Raw genomic sequence first — 15,479 nt, 5'->3', positions numbered from 1 at the left:
CACAGTGGGTCTCTGAAGGTCCTCCCTGGCCAGCTGCATCCTTGGTGCTCTGCTGTGCTAATTCAAGATGGGTTAGTCTTTAAAAAGTTGTAGTGCACCTAGCTGTGTGTAGAAAAAGATGGAAACTAGTTTACTCCCAAACACCTCTTCATGAGCTTTCCATGGAGCGTTTTCTAATAATCTGAACTGATGTGCATAAAATCTGATTTCCTAATTGTGTGCTGGGGTTTTTCCTAGCTTTGTGAGCCAAGCTATTAAAACTACCTTGTTGTCTTCTTTTATGCTCTTTCCTTCTGCGAAAACGGACAGTCTGCTTTTACTTTACTGTAGAGGAGTAACGACAAGGCAGGGTAGGTTTAATGACTTAGTCAGGCTGCAGATGCATTTTCCAGGGGCAGGGCAGGTGGTTTTATCATCTGGAGGAGTGTGTATCTGCTGCTGCCTCAGTGCCTGGCAGGCACAGTGCCTCACCCATGCTGGCTCTGTCTTCTGCATTGCAACTGGCTGAAAACATCTACTTGCTATCTCCCCATGAATATGCAGACAATTTTCTCCGTCTCTATGAAAAAAAAAACAACTCTTTTAGAATAACAGGGGTTCTGACATAGATTTTGCTTTCCTTGATCAGTGTAAGTTGTACTTCCCTTGGATAATGGCTCCTTTGAAATCAGTGAATTGTGCCATGAGCTCCAAGTGAGTAGAAGAAGCAATTGCTTGCTGCAAAACAGGGAGTTTTGCAGATTAAGAAGGTTTAGAAATTAAATGTAGGTCATAGTTTTCATTGAGGCTTATATACAAATAACTTACAAAAGGTCATTAATGGGTGCTTAATAGATTGCCTTAGTGACTGGCAATCAATTTTTAAGGAGTCCAAAGGGCAATGAGTTGCCTCTAGCCATCAATTATTTCAGAGTTACTTGAAGTCCACCATGACACACATTAGGCATGAAACATTTAAAATCTTGCATTAACCTGTAATAAACCTTTTCCAGCAGAACTTTCATGCAAGTATGACTGAAGCTGTTCTGCAGTGCATGGTGCCCTTCCTGTCTGGATAGATATTTAATGTGTCCTGCAGACTGGACCTGTGCCACTAGGATGACATAAGATAAGATGACCTGCCTTTCCTGTAATCTTCTCCAGGACAGGAGCTCAGGTTTGGGAAACTGAAGAGTGACTTTGATGGGGGTGTGCTGATTTATAGGGGTTGTGGTTGTAGCCGTGTAGCAGTTTTTCATTAAAAGTAATGGGCGTTATTACTAACCCTGCTAATGATTTCCTAAAGTTTTAATTTCAAGGCATGTGGCTGTAAGGAGCAACTTGGTATGGGGTCATTCTGTTTTTTTCCCTTCTTTAGAGTCATTTTGGGAACAATTTTTCATCTTTGCATATGGTTGTACCACTGCAACGTGATAAAATTCCCATACCAGTTCTTCGCTCAGAAAATTTATTTCTGACTGAAGGGCCTCTGTGACTAGCCAAAAATCCCTCCCAGAACAGTTTTGTGGAAAACAGTTGCCAGCTCAAAGAGTTTTGATTCATTAACCAGACTGCTGATAGGAAGTGGGCTGGGAATATTCTTGAAATGAATTGTATGAAGTAACCCCCAAACTTTCCATATTATTTGAACAGTCCCTGTGTGGCCACCCTTTTCTTCTGGGACTGCAGGAGTGACGCCATACCTGCAATGGGGACAAGCCAGGATTCCTCGCCTAGGTCACGCTTACCTGCTCATTCAGTCCCACTAAAACCAGTATAGCCATCTCCCACAGACTACCAGGTCAAACAAGTCTGATAAATGGGAAGATATTTATATTATGATTTACACAGCTATTTCTTCTTCTGCTGCTGCTTCTTTGTTAATGGCATACAGCTACAGAAGAGGAAAGCTTATGGGACAGAAAGGGGAGAAATTCTGATGTGCATGAACAAAATTAACAGAGTACTGTGAAAAAAAGGAAAAAAAAATGGCCGGGAAATACACACCTATCATGTATCTTCTCAAACTCATGTTAACTGCTCCCCACAGTCTTGACTTTGTTTTTTTCCAGCAAGATTATTTCAAGTTGTGGAATCCAGAGAGCATCAGAAAACGTCTTGCCTGATTCATATATTCACTGATCCAATAGACAGTTTTATAATTGAATCAGTGTCCTTGGAGGAGTAACTGTATATTCGTCCAAAAGCATTTTAAAAGGCTTAGCAACAGATTGAAACAGAACTTCATGCGCGACACTCCACACCACCAAGTATGCAGCTCATGAGTTTAGCATGCCATTTCTCTGACAGCAGACTTCTTCCCTTGCTTTAACACACAAGCATAGGCAGACCAAAGCCTCCCAGATATTTCTTTCCGTAGGGTGGGCTCATTCAGAAAAAAAAAAGTATAATTTTGCTGTGATCATTACACATGTGCAAAACTCCGAACTTTTATTTCTTCCTGCTGGAGCAAATCCTCAAAACACATCCCCTGACCCTAAATCAACAGGCCTAAATTTGCTGCGAAATTCTCGGTGGTGCCCAGGGGCTGTCTGTAAAGTTATGACTTTATGGTGCTAGGTGCTGCAGAAGCACGCAGGAAGGGGATATTTTTGCCCCACATCTATGACAACATGCAACAGCTGGGGGAAACAAGAGGGCAGGGAGCTAGAGGAGAGAGCAAGACAGCAATATAAACACATTTTCACGTAGACAAGTGTAGCTAAGTTGTTGAGAGCTGCCATCAGAAGTCAACCTTCTGCACATGTGTTTCTTCCTGGATTGTGCAAACTGCTTCTGCTCTTCTCCTGGCACTTGGACATGAAGAGATGCTGAGACTGGATGTTCCCAAGGACTTTTGCTTGGCACATCCAGAGCTACAGTTGAGACCTTCTTTCACAAGACTGAGACGTGAGCTTAAAATGCAGAGAGGCGTACTTTAAGTGGAAGTTCTGGAAGATAGGAATATTGGGTATTGTTTCATCTTCAGGTCCTGCTCTTGCAGATGGTGTGACCCAGAAATGGAAGAAATTTGTTAATGGAAAGAAACCGGGAGGAGCATTGGTTAAAACAGGTAATGCAACAGGGAACAGAACTGACTGGCAAAGCATCACTGAGTCAGGAAGCGCTTGGGACACAAGGAACATGGTCAAAGAGAGACAAGGAGAAGGTGAGGTGGAGAGGGAAGGGCCCTGTTATGTGGCAACAGGGCTGAAGCAATCAGCATCTCCAGCTGGTGGAAAATGAGGAATTCTCTGTTTTTAAGGAGGACACTTTGCATATGCAATGGCCAAGCTACCTTTTAGCTGCCTTGAGTTTTTTCCAGGCAGTTAGATTTTTCCAGATCACCTCTAGACTTTTATGGTAGAAAAGGTCACTTAATAACACCCCTTCTTGCAAGAATCCATTCCAGAAGAATTTCCAATAATCCCTTGGCCATCACATTGCTGGAATATGGATTTTCCAGCTGTGGTAAGAAAATTGTTAAGGTGAGCAGCCCCAAATCCTGGGATAGCTTTTTACAGCACAGCTCACATGCCTACGGTACTTTGCACAGTTTCCTCAGAAGCACATGTTTTGATTCACTTTAAGATAATTTAGAAGATAGACTAGTTGATTAATCTGCTTGTTCTGGACACAGAGCTAAGATGTGCAATGTTAATGGATTTCCAGGTTCCTGTTTCAGCACACAGAGATGACAGGTGTGGATGAAGAGATCCTTCTGCACCAACACACAAGGTTTGGTCTGTTCCTCCCAAGGTCTGCAGTCATTACCATCCCAGGGGGCTGGGATCTAGGCACATGGTCTGTAAAGTGCTTTGGGCCCCTCTGGGGTGCAAGGACTTCTCAGTGGAAGACAGTGACATTTTCTCCTTGCTGCATTGATGTTTCTTTTTTCCTCTCAGGTGCCTCGGGACAGATGCCTGCCTGCCTTTCCCCCTCTTTGGTCTGCTGGTAGCTCAGGTTTCAGTTGGGATTACAAGCATTTCCTGACCACTGGTGTTTGGGTTATGTCAGCATATGACAGCAGCTCGCACGGCTTCTAGAAATGCTGCCTCTGGGTCACCCACACTGATGTATGAATCTTCCAGCTCTCTAAGTGCTACCGGTGTTAACTACCTTTTAGCCACCAAAAGTTCTTTTTCCAGCCAAACCTTGAGAAGTGGCATTCTGAAAAGGATTGCTGTGTCATAAAACATTAGAAAATACAGTGAATGAGACAAAACCCCCAATTATTAATGAAAAGTTAAATTGATGGCACAATCAGTATTGGCTGCTTCTTTTTTCTTCCATTTGTCAGCTTTTTTCTTTTCTTTAGCCTTTGCAAATAATGTGCTGCTCAGATGATATCTAGCCAATGATCACATAATACTTTTCAAATTGGCTAGGTGTTGGGGTTTATTATAGTGTTACACACTAACACATAACAACATTTTAAGATGAGTTATCATATCAGCTGAGGTACCAACAGGATGTTTTTCTCAACATGTTTGAGCTCAAGGAGCTCTGTCAAAACTTTGTACATCATTGCCAAAGGATCAGCACTGACAGACAACCAGCAGGACAGGATTTGCTCAAAGATAACAGAGATTTAGGAGCGATGCATACAAAGCAGAGTAGGACAAGAGAGACGTGCATGAAGCAGGAAGATGAATGATGGTTTTCAGCAAACTGTGGAGCTATTAATCTTTGACACTGGTTGGTCCCCTCATGCTGAAGCTGCTTGTACCTATCTGCTCACCTTCTACTGAAAGACTGGATTTGAATAGGATTTTGAGGGGACATCAGCTCCTCTTTGGCAAACCAAGAGGGAATGGAGCAGCAGTAGTGTTTTTGCTGCTGTTTGGGTTTACATTAGCAAAATCCTGGCTCTTGTGACTACCACTGAAGCTTACAGAGTCATAGCATGTCACTGGCTATAGCTAATCAGACCATGGAAGATGGGAGTTTGAGAACTGTCCAGCATTGGGCTAACTCTTCTCTTTCTGAAGCCACCATGAATTTTAGCATCAATTTCAAAGACAGGGTAGTGCCAAGTGCTACGGAAAAAGGCACCTCTGGAATCACAAGGAAGTCGTTTTAAACAGCTGTATGAGAGAGACATTACGTGGTTGCAAACTGTGTGCACTGGGTTGGAATATCCAAGATTCAAACCACTTTGTTGTGACACCACTCCCTGGATCAGAGAGACACAAAACCCTCTGTCTGTGCAGGCTCTGCTTTCAGTTTCCATTTCCTCTTTACGGGCCCTGTACTTCCTTTTTCCAACAATTTCTCCCTTCCTGATGTTAACACCTCTCCATACTGTGAATGTCATCATGCCATCCCTTTCCTAGAGTCATCATTCAGCTCATTTCTAGTCTTCCCACATCAGCTACTAGTGCTCATTCACAAAATAACAGGAAACGCAGTCAGCGCTCCTAATGTGTCTGTGCTAATGTATGATGGATCATTTCTGGAAAGGCCTCCAGCAGCCCGTCCTCATTCAACTATGTTATTTCTGTTCACTCTGACAGAGTTTACTGTTTGTTGCTTCAGAGTTTGCTAACAGCAAGCAGTCACAGAGCGGCTCTGGCTCCTCAGCCCTCCTGCTGCAGCTGGAGATGGGAGAGGCACTTCCCGGGATTCGTAAGGGCTGGTGATATACTGGGCCCTGCCTTGCAACTCCCAGAAATAATCCTTGGAGGTCAAAAATGCTAGGTATTTTCTAAAGGCAGTCCCGTCTTCGTGCCTGGAGCTGTGAGCATTCCCCAGCTGTTTAAGATCATCCCTTTTGGCCAATAAAGCATAAGCCAAAAGCATCCTTCAGCCAGTCTTCTACACATTCCCTAAGCTTTCCACTCTCCAGGCCATCCCATGACCTCTGTTTATTATACACATCACAACACAGTGAGGATTTTTGCATGAGGGATTGAGCCGTCCCTCAGCAGATGTACAAACTTTGCAAACATCTCCTGAGAACAGCCCACTGCAGATCCAAATTGGAGGCTTTTGTTGAACAGGTGAAGAAGGGACTTATAGGACAAACACTGCATTTATATTTCTGGTTGTCCTCCTTTTTACTTTTCTTTTGGATGTCAACTTACTTGCTGAAAAATAAGTATCCTAATGAAAATCATTTTGTCTACCAGTGTAAAATTTATTGTAGCTGGATACCCAGCTAGGTAGCAGGTAAAAACAGCGAATATCAAACTAAATGATAATTACTTTTATTCTCAACTCTTTTTTTGATTCTGAGAAGAACAATGGATAGTGAAACACCTTTGAAAAACAGAAAGGTAAATGCATTTCAGTAGTTAGCTTACAGGCACATGAGTTTTTGAATGTCCACAATGTTTAAAAGGAGCTGCAGGAGAAGCAGGATGCTCAGCTTACTCTGAAACCTACCTTTGATAATATGAACAATGCCCCTGTCTCTTGCCAAGGCTACCATCATGTTTCTGAGTCTCCAAGCATTCACATTTGCTCCTCCAGTGAGGATAATGTGCTAGGGAACAGGCATTTCCCCCACTGGATGTGGATCATTACCTGAATTCAGAGCTCCAGTTTTTCAACAACCAGAAAATTTTCTGACTCCTGACTCTCAAACATCTCGGAAACATATATGACATGAATTGCCCACAAATTGTAGTGGTAGGTTTGTACGACATGGTGAAGTTGGATGGGAATGTTGCTCTGAAACATATTTACAGTGTCAATTTAGGATTCTCACTGGTTGTGAACAAGATTTAATTTTTCCCTATCATTAGCACTAATTCTATCTGAGATGTTCAAAATAATGTGGAAAGCTTTTATTTGGAAATCTCAGCCATTGCATCAGTATGATTTCAAACTAAGAACTTGATCTTTAACTCAAAAAAAAGCAAAAGCAAAAGTGTTATCAGGATAACGATAAGGACAGTAGGAAATCCAGGTTCAAAGCCAATGCTCACCCAAGTATTATCGGTGTCCCACAGTCACACTTGTAGCCTTTCATACCCTGACCACTCGCTGTTGTGGGGACAGCTCAGAGACTTAATACCAGTCCTCGTCACAGGGAAACTTTGCCCCTGACCTGAATATTAATATGGACTTTAGCCTTTGTTTTTATTTTCATGAGTTTTCAGGGATTACATATCTTAAAAGGCAGGTTTAGCTCCCACTGGAAAAAGAGTAGAAGCAGTGGCCTGGTTTTGATCCTGGTTTTATAGATATACATCTGGAGTTGCTTTTCTGATTGCAATAGGATCATCTGGAATTTACAGAGAAATGAGACAAGATAATGATTGTATGGATGACAGTAACACCACTTTCTGTATTTCATCTCCTATGGTTCTGAAAACAGCTTAAATGATCTATTTTAATAAGAATTTAAAGCCATTAACCTGCAACAACTGATTTTTCCAGGGTATGCCACCTGCAAATAAGTTAATGATCTTATTGCAGAAGTAGTTCCCACCAGCGTATTGAACATTGCAGCAAACCTGATGGAGACTTCATGAAAGAGGAATACTGTTTCCTTCCTAAGAATGGCCACTGGCCTGTCTGAAGAGCATTTGTTTGCTGTAACGGACAAATGCTCTTATGAAACTGACACAAATGGTTGGCATTGTGTATTCCAGTTAAACCACTGGTGTGGCACCTTCTTTTCTGCCTCCAAGATGTCCAAGGACTGAGCGGGTATGGGCATCCCAAGCATCCTGAACACCCCACCTTGAGGTGTGCTGCTGGGCAGTGTGGGAAGCTCTGTGCTGCCTTCAGTCCCTGGGACCATTGGTGAGACTCACACTTCCCTTCATGGCAGGGACATTCCCACCCAAAGCACTCTGAAGAAGCAGGACTTCCTTTAGCAGCCTGGGAGAAGGCAGCAGACCCCTGAATGCAATGATTTTTCAAAACAACTTAAATGAGAAGACTTGCATGGCCCCTGAGATGGTTAGCACTCCTCAACTTCAGTTATTCTAGAAGCCAGTCTCTTCCAATGGCACCAATCTTGTCACTCTTGGATGACATATTCCCATTCAGTTATGCTTGCACTTGCATGGGAAAATCCATGCTGCCTTTTTCTCTCTGTCTCTACACAGAGACATGAGCACTCTGCTGTGAGGATGATTTTGATTGTTACAACAAAATTCAGCAAGAGAGTGTCAGGCTGATTGTTTCAGCAAAACATGGGTATGGCCATGGCCTTGGCTCTGGTGAGGGAAACTAGGAGCACATTGCCAGCCGTCATAAAGGGGAGGAAAGAAATAAGCCCAACTAAACTCAACACAACAGGAAACAGAGGGGCTGGCAGCTGGATGACTTGGGTTCCATCCTGCACAAAGTCCAATGGAAACCACCCCCAGCGAGCTGGCAGCTGGCCCACAGAAGGTCAGTTCAACGTGGTCACTGGAGCCCTTCTCCTCCTTGGATAAGACATTTCATCTCGGTATTTATGAATGAAATCTCTTAGTTGTCCCTGGGGAATTACCATGCATGAAAGGACCATAGACCCAGGAGAGAAAACCAGGGAGAACAGCCAGGGAAAAGCCAGGTCATGTTTTTTCATAGGGTGTTGTGGATTCATGCTCCCATCCAACAGCCATCTCACCCGCTAGTGAGTTTGATGCTGTAGATTCCAGCCAAGATCCTCCATAATGGATCTCTTGTTGTCACGTCAGTCTGCTCTAACAAATGCTGCTCTGTGCTGTAGTCATATTTTGGAGTGGAATGGCTCTGCTCTTTGTTTTTCAGGCAGAGCCCATTCCCTCCTCTCTCCTCCCAAGCACCACAGGCTCACCTTTAACAGCACTCCACAGGTCCACATGGTCCCACTGATCTTCCATGTCCCTCCTCAGCAGCTGTAAGGGTCTGGGTTTGCTTAAATGGTAAACCTGCTGACTAACTCAAGTCTTCCAGGCTTTCAGGAAATACAGTCATTTCCTGCTGGACACTACTTCAGCATCCTACTTTTCAGCAGGTCCTTTGATGGCTTCCTCATCTCCAGTCCTGCAGAAAATCAAGCCTTGCAGTCCCATTAGTTTTCTGTCCGTGGCCCAGCAAAGCTTAACCACAAGGAGTTTTTCAACTTTACATTTAATCCATTACATTTACCTTTTTCTACACTTCTCCTCTTGGTTTATCAGCACTGAACATATATTTTGCCTTCTTCCTTCAGTACTAGTTTCTGGTGTCCAACTGCATTCTGATGTAACTCCCCCTTTCTGCTTTCCTGTCCAAACTCTTCTCCAAAGAATGAGGTAAGTACATTACTAACCAGCTCATGCCTGAGTTGACAGTGAGTCAGCGGGGTGACTGAGTTGCTCAACTGAGGGACTCTTGAGTCCCGCACCAGAAATGGCCTCATTTCCTGGTGGAAATGCTCTCCCATGGAGATGTTCATTTATTGCTCTGGGTTCTGCAAAAACCCATTACAAAGAGGCATTCCCCATACTGTGGAATTCACGGTGGAAAGGGAGCAGAGGGAATAAACCCAATACCCCTTACTAAAATGAAAAACTTAGATACTGAGGGGAAATTGCCTAGTCATATACAGTCTGTGGCAGAACCAGGCATAATTTCTGTCTCTGGAGTCTTGGCACAATAGTTTACTCGTCTGGCTGTATTTCCCCTCTCTTTTGATTATTCCTTGCATTTGCTGACTGTGTCCTGGGTCTCTGGGTTAGAGGCAGGACCAGAAGGGAAGGCATGGGGTGGTACAGTGATCAGACCGCTGCATTGTATTGTGCAGTGGCCTCCTGCACGGGCACTGAGCCCCGCGAGAGGGGCATTCACCAGGACCACAGCCACAGGACCTCTCAGCACAGTGCTCCACTGCCAGCTGTGGGGCCAAATCCAACTGTGAATGGGCTGGGGACGGTTAGGGAAGAAGGAGGAGGCAGAAGCCCACCCAGCCTGGTGGTGTGATTGCAAAGGCTCATGTAGCTTTATTGATGAACAATTCTTTGATGAATGACTGGATCTGCTTTGTTTTTCATCGTATGCTTGACTTGCACACAGTGTTAACTAATGAAATCATGGTTTTCTTTATTAAAATCACACGTATGTCACTGTTAGCTCATAGCAAACAACATGGCTTCATAGTAAATTTATACACTGTGCAATTCTTTTCCACTCTTAATGAAAAACACACTGTTTTGCTTGGACCATCTCCAGACTTTTCAGTTATGGAGTTACTCACTGAAGGTGGAAGCATGTGCGAGGTTGCTTTAAGGAACATTACTAGCAAAGCCACTTACTCTGAATATTGGCTGCTATTTTACTTTATTTGGATGAGGAGTAATATTTTCAAAAGTGTCTGAGCTACTTAGGAGTCCATGGCCTACACCCGAAAAAATTCACTGTTGCATGCTGGACTGGTTGTGATGTTTCTCCTTCAATGGTTGCACCTTCACACAGTAATACAAGGCACTGGAACAAAGCTGCCTTATAGTAGTGCAGTTTCTTTTGGTTCCTGAACCAGAATAACCTGGACTGGCACAAGCAATGGTAGACTAGTACAGATATACTGACGCAAGTGGAGTTGTGTCTCTTGCATTGTACTCAGCAAAATGAATGCAGCCACATTTGTGAGTGACTTAGGGTACTTGGGAAGAAAAGCCCTTTTTACTTTCAGCCAAAGTATTCTACCAAACCTTTATGCTTCTTCAGCTATGCAAATGCTTTGGGGAAATGCTAGCCTTGCAAGTAAAGGGACAGAGCATTGACATTAAAAAAAAAACCCCAAAACAAACAAGTGCTACAAAGGCTTTCTTTTATACCATTGTGCACTGGAAAATGGGTAGTAAAAGCGGGAACTTGAATTTTACATAAATGACTTAAGTGTTTTTTCTTAGACCACTGCCTGGTGTCAGCCCTCTAATAAAATGGCTAGCTTGGCTACAGCTGTGCTGCAGGAAACTTTCCAAAATGCTATTCAAATGCTGGAGAGGAAGAAAACCCCAAACCCTGCTGCAACACGCGGGATGCACACATCTTGCTGGTAGGATCTGCTGCAGGACAGATCCTGCTGCCACAGCTCAACCTACCGGCCAGGCAATGCAAGCCAGAAATGCCCAGTGGCTGGGAGTCACTGGAGAGGCAGAGGGGCCATCAGGCTCTTGTTTTTTTCACACTCTGGGCAGGATACCCTCATACCGACAAAGCCATATAGGTTTTTTGACATGTCCTTCTTGGCTGAGCTATAGCCATGGAGCACAAGCTGAAGCCAGTGCTGAGGATCTCATGCTGAGTTCGTTGTGGAGCACTGTGATTGACAACTCCTGACAACAACCCTTAAAGCCTTGACCCAGACAAAATTTATATCCTTGCTCTCTGGACCAGGTCTGCAATCATTATAATCCACATTATGCGTTCATTATGACCACATCATTTCTTCCATGCCAATCTAGTGGTGTTCTGCTGTATCCCAGCAGAGATTTTACCTCTTTACAAAATGCTAAAGGCAGGGAAGAGGGTAGCCCAGCCTGGCTCCATTTCATATCACTACTTGGAAACACTATTCGCCATGTCCTTTTTGCAACACGGCCATGTGGATCACCTGCGGCTGCTGCTCCTGGGAAGGCTCTCCTGGCACAGTCGCCCACCTGGGCTGACTTCCCTGCAGAGAGATATGGGGGTCCCCCCTCCCCTCCACAGCCCCTTTGGTCCCTGTATCCCTCTGCACCTCTGCATGGCAGGACAGAAACTGGGGAGGGTGAACAAAACCCCGCCCGACCGCATCCCTTTCCCTGAGCTCACTGGGTGCAGGTCAGACTCAGAAGCTGGGGAGGGCAGTTTTCAAGGATTGCAGTCCTTCTATAGCAGCTAGGTTTACATGTTTTTTTTAAAAAAGGAAGCTGTCATCTATGGATGGCAACAACAACAACAAAAAAAAATCATCATTTCTCCCTTTACAGTTCCTCTTTGTGCTTTTCCAGGATTTTGGAGTACTTACTTACTCAGATTCGGGGTGTGTTCTGCTTAGAAAAAAATAAAGTAACACTGTCCAGTGTCTGTCAGTTTTCTGCACAGAAATATAAAATAATAATAAAATAAATACACCCTTTTAAGTGAAAGTCTTCTAATCCTGCAAGTTTTCATTGAGTTTGTCTAAGCAAAATTGTTGCCTGTGTTGCAATTGTGTTTTATTTGTGCACTTAGAATAAGTCATTAAACATGCCTGGTGTTCCTGGACCAAAATAGACATCACAGCACAGACATGAAGCATGCGTCCAGCTGATGAGAAAAGAGATCTGACTGTCAAGGCTCCCAGTTCCTGCTTTGTTTTCCTGTGCGCTCCCTCTGGTAGATCAGGTGTGGATGGCTTGTACTTTTAACCATGTGGACTGAAAAGCAGGATTTCTCCTTTACAGAAAATCTGCAGCTCTTTTCTTTTTTTTTTTTTACCCCTGAGCTATATTTTTGAGGAATGATGATCTGCAAGGAAGACCAGTGCTTCTGAACTGCTGGCATCTGCCATTTCCAGCACGCTCCCTTGCTGCCATGGGTCTGCATGAGCTTGATGTGGTCATGCCCAGATGCCCCAGCCTGGCCGCCCCTTCCCCATCACAAGGCTGCCCTCCCTCGCAGGTGCGCGCCAAATAGCCAGCAGCCCGCCTGCACTAGCCCCACCGAGCTCCTGCACCTGGGCTCTCGGAACGACCTTTCCTCCCCCAAAACGTGGAAGTCATCTCTCTCTCTCTCTCCTGGCTGAGGAGGGAAGAGGGCATGGGAATGCCAGGTCACTGTTTCCCAGACTGGCGCTGTCACCATCCCTGCTTGTGAGCGCATGACCCTTTGGCCAGCAACCCAAAAAGTCTCAGTTTGCTGCTGGGCCCCACGTGCCGAGTACTTTATGCCCCCAGAGGGATGTTGCCACCTGGACATCCGAGGTAAAATAAGTGATGTGGGAAGGGGAAAAGAGCCATGAGCACAAGTAATGCCAAGAACCAGACTTCTGCAGATGTCCAAAAATGAGCGGTCAGCACCACCAAGGTTGGGGTCCAGGAGCCCACAGGGCATTGCTGACACCAGTGGGCCAGTGCAAGCCTGTGCTGACCAGAGCTGGACCATTCCTGAGCCCTTGGACAGACCCTCTCTTCTTCTTCTGCCCTTGTGCCTGTCCCAGATCGAGCACTCATTGTCCCACCACTGTTTCCACTGACGCTGCTGGGGCGAGCAGGGCCACGGACAGGAGTGTGCATACCCCTGAACAGCAGGAGAAAGGACAGATGATCTGAAGACTAAACAACAACTCACCCCTAAGCATGTCCATGCAAAGATGTAGGAATGATGTTTCAAAAATAAAAGAAAGGTCACTCATCTTTTTCAAACCCTTAACCCAGTCCAGCTCAGGAAAGTCTGTTTTCATGATGTGCCTCTTTAAGAAATGCCATAGGGGCAACCAGCTTGCCTGCATCATATTGCATTAGCTGTAAGGACATATATATGATATTGGCATCTCCCCTGACACAAGAATTTCTAAACAAAATAATTGTCACTTGCTAGCATCTAGTTGTGGCTCAAAATCAGACCTCACTGTGAGCAAACAGGAGAGGGGTCTGGAAGGCAATAGCAGCTGGACTAGCTCAAACCAGGCACATTTTTGAGTATCTCCCTTGAACCAAGGAGTGTTTACATATTTTGAAAAAGCAGGATTGCAAAGAGACACTTGAGGACAAGAAGAATGTACAAACTTCAAAATCTGTGGCAGAATGAGCATTAAAATATCCAGATATCATGAACCTTGGAAAAACAGAGAAGTGAAGAAAAATAACCTATATGTCAGTCCTTGAAGCATCCTTCAATCTTTTAGTGGTAAACCACCATTTATATAAAAAGTTTAATTTTGTGCTGAGTGTGGGTGGGAAATGGGAGGGCTTCTCCTTGTTTCAGTTGGCCTTTTGAGCTCTTAATAAATGAAATACACCTAAACCAACAAAGCCTTCCATCAGACAAAAAAAAAAAAAAGTAATGCCATGGAAAGGGCATTATTCTTTCCAAGAGAAAAGACCCCACAACCTAAAATCCTTTCCTGAACTTGCCAGAAAGCCTTTGAAATGATCATAAACCAAATCCTGCACAGAAGGTAGGGGGTTCTCTCCTGTGTTGTTCCTCCCTCCCCTCAATTTTTCACTTCTCTGTTCTCTATGTATTGTATTTATCTCCCACCTCATCCCCCAGGGAATTACAAGGAAACTATATCTGTGGTGGAAAGCACCTGGCATTCACCTGGCAGCTTGATTCAGAGACGGTTTACGCTACCTGGAGGAGATGCAGAGGAAAGCAACACAAATGAGGAACTGGAAGGGCTCTTTGGAGGAGCGACAAGAAAGTCTGGCAAGAGGTTGAGTGTGCAATGACTTGAGGAGGGAGCAGCAGATCCATAACCACCTGAAGACTAAGCAGTTAAGAGAAGGAAGGCTTTAGGCAAAAGTGGAAGAGGATGATTTCCATCTGCTCCTGCTGGGATCAGCCCTCCCAGCCACACATCTGGCCTGAAGGGGCAGATCTCAAAAAGCATAAAGCCGGCCGCGGGGGCTGGCCCATGCAATGCTGGGGAGTGTGCCACAGGTTCTGGGCATTGTCATCCCAAACGTGCTGGCTCTCCGAGCTCCTGCTCTGCGTGCTGCCTAGTGCACGCTGAGGCTGCGTCCTGCATCGCTGCACGTGTTGTGTATTTAATGTTAACAGATCGCCATATAAACAGCCTGACTTTGCTTGCAAATGGTGATCTGGGGCTTAAAACAAAAAATCCCAGAGGCATTGCAGTGCATTTTCACAAGGCGTGATTTATTTAGCAATTGTGTATTTTGGCTTTCTGCTAGTTATGTCCAGCAATCAAGCTCTATGGGGCTGCTTTACATTACACATGCCATGTCATGGAAACCCCAGCACCAGGACATTAGTCATGAATCACCACTGTTTGCAGAGAGGAAAAAAATCTAACACTTCCCTTTTTATATTTTTGTATTTAATAATGCCCCAAGTGATTAGTACTGCAATTTTATCTTAGGAACACCAACTTTATTTTCTGTTATTTTGCTGAAGCAGACACGTGGTTTCTGTCAGTATATAAATGATTAGCTTCTTTAACAAAAGGCAAGGGGTTAATCAACCCTTTACCTAAGACCTCTTTTCTTCAAAATGTGAAATAGGAATTAGCATAAAAAGAGTCTTAAACCAGCTATGCTCTAACAGCATTGAAATAATACTTTTTTTCAGTTCTTCCTCCTTCCTATGGCTTTGCAAATCTGTGTGTGGACACATTCATTTCTATATATAAGCCAACCAGCTTTGGTTTACTCAATGTATGACCTCCTATGGTTAAATAAAAAATGGGGACACATTCGAGGACAAACTTGTCCATGCACAGCAAAAAAGGAAAGTAAGGGGAAGGGAGAAGGCAAAAGGGAGAAGGAAGAGGGAGAAAGGAAAGAAGTGGGGGAGGGAAAAGCAGCAGCAGCTTTGTTTGTGCAGGAAAAACTTTTCTGTGTAGCAACAATAAGAGGCCTGAGGTTAAAAGGTGCAAATGTGGA

This window comes from Platalea leucorodia (assembly GCF_965183815.1).
Source record: "Platalea leucorodia genome assembly, chromosome: Z".
NCBI lineage: Eukaryota > Metazoa > Chordata > Aves > Pelecaniformes > Threskiornithidae > Platalea > Platalea leucorodia.
This window is presented reverse-complemented; position numbering follows the sequence as displayed.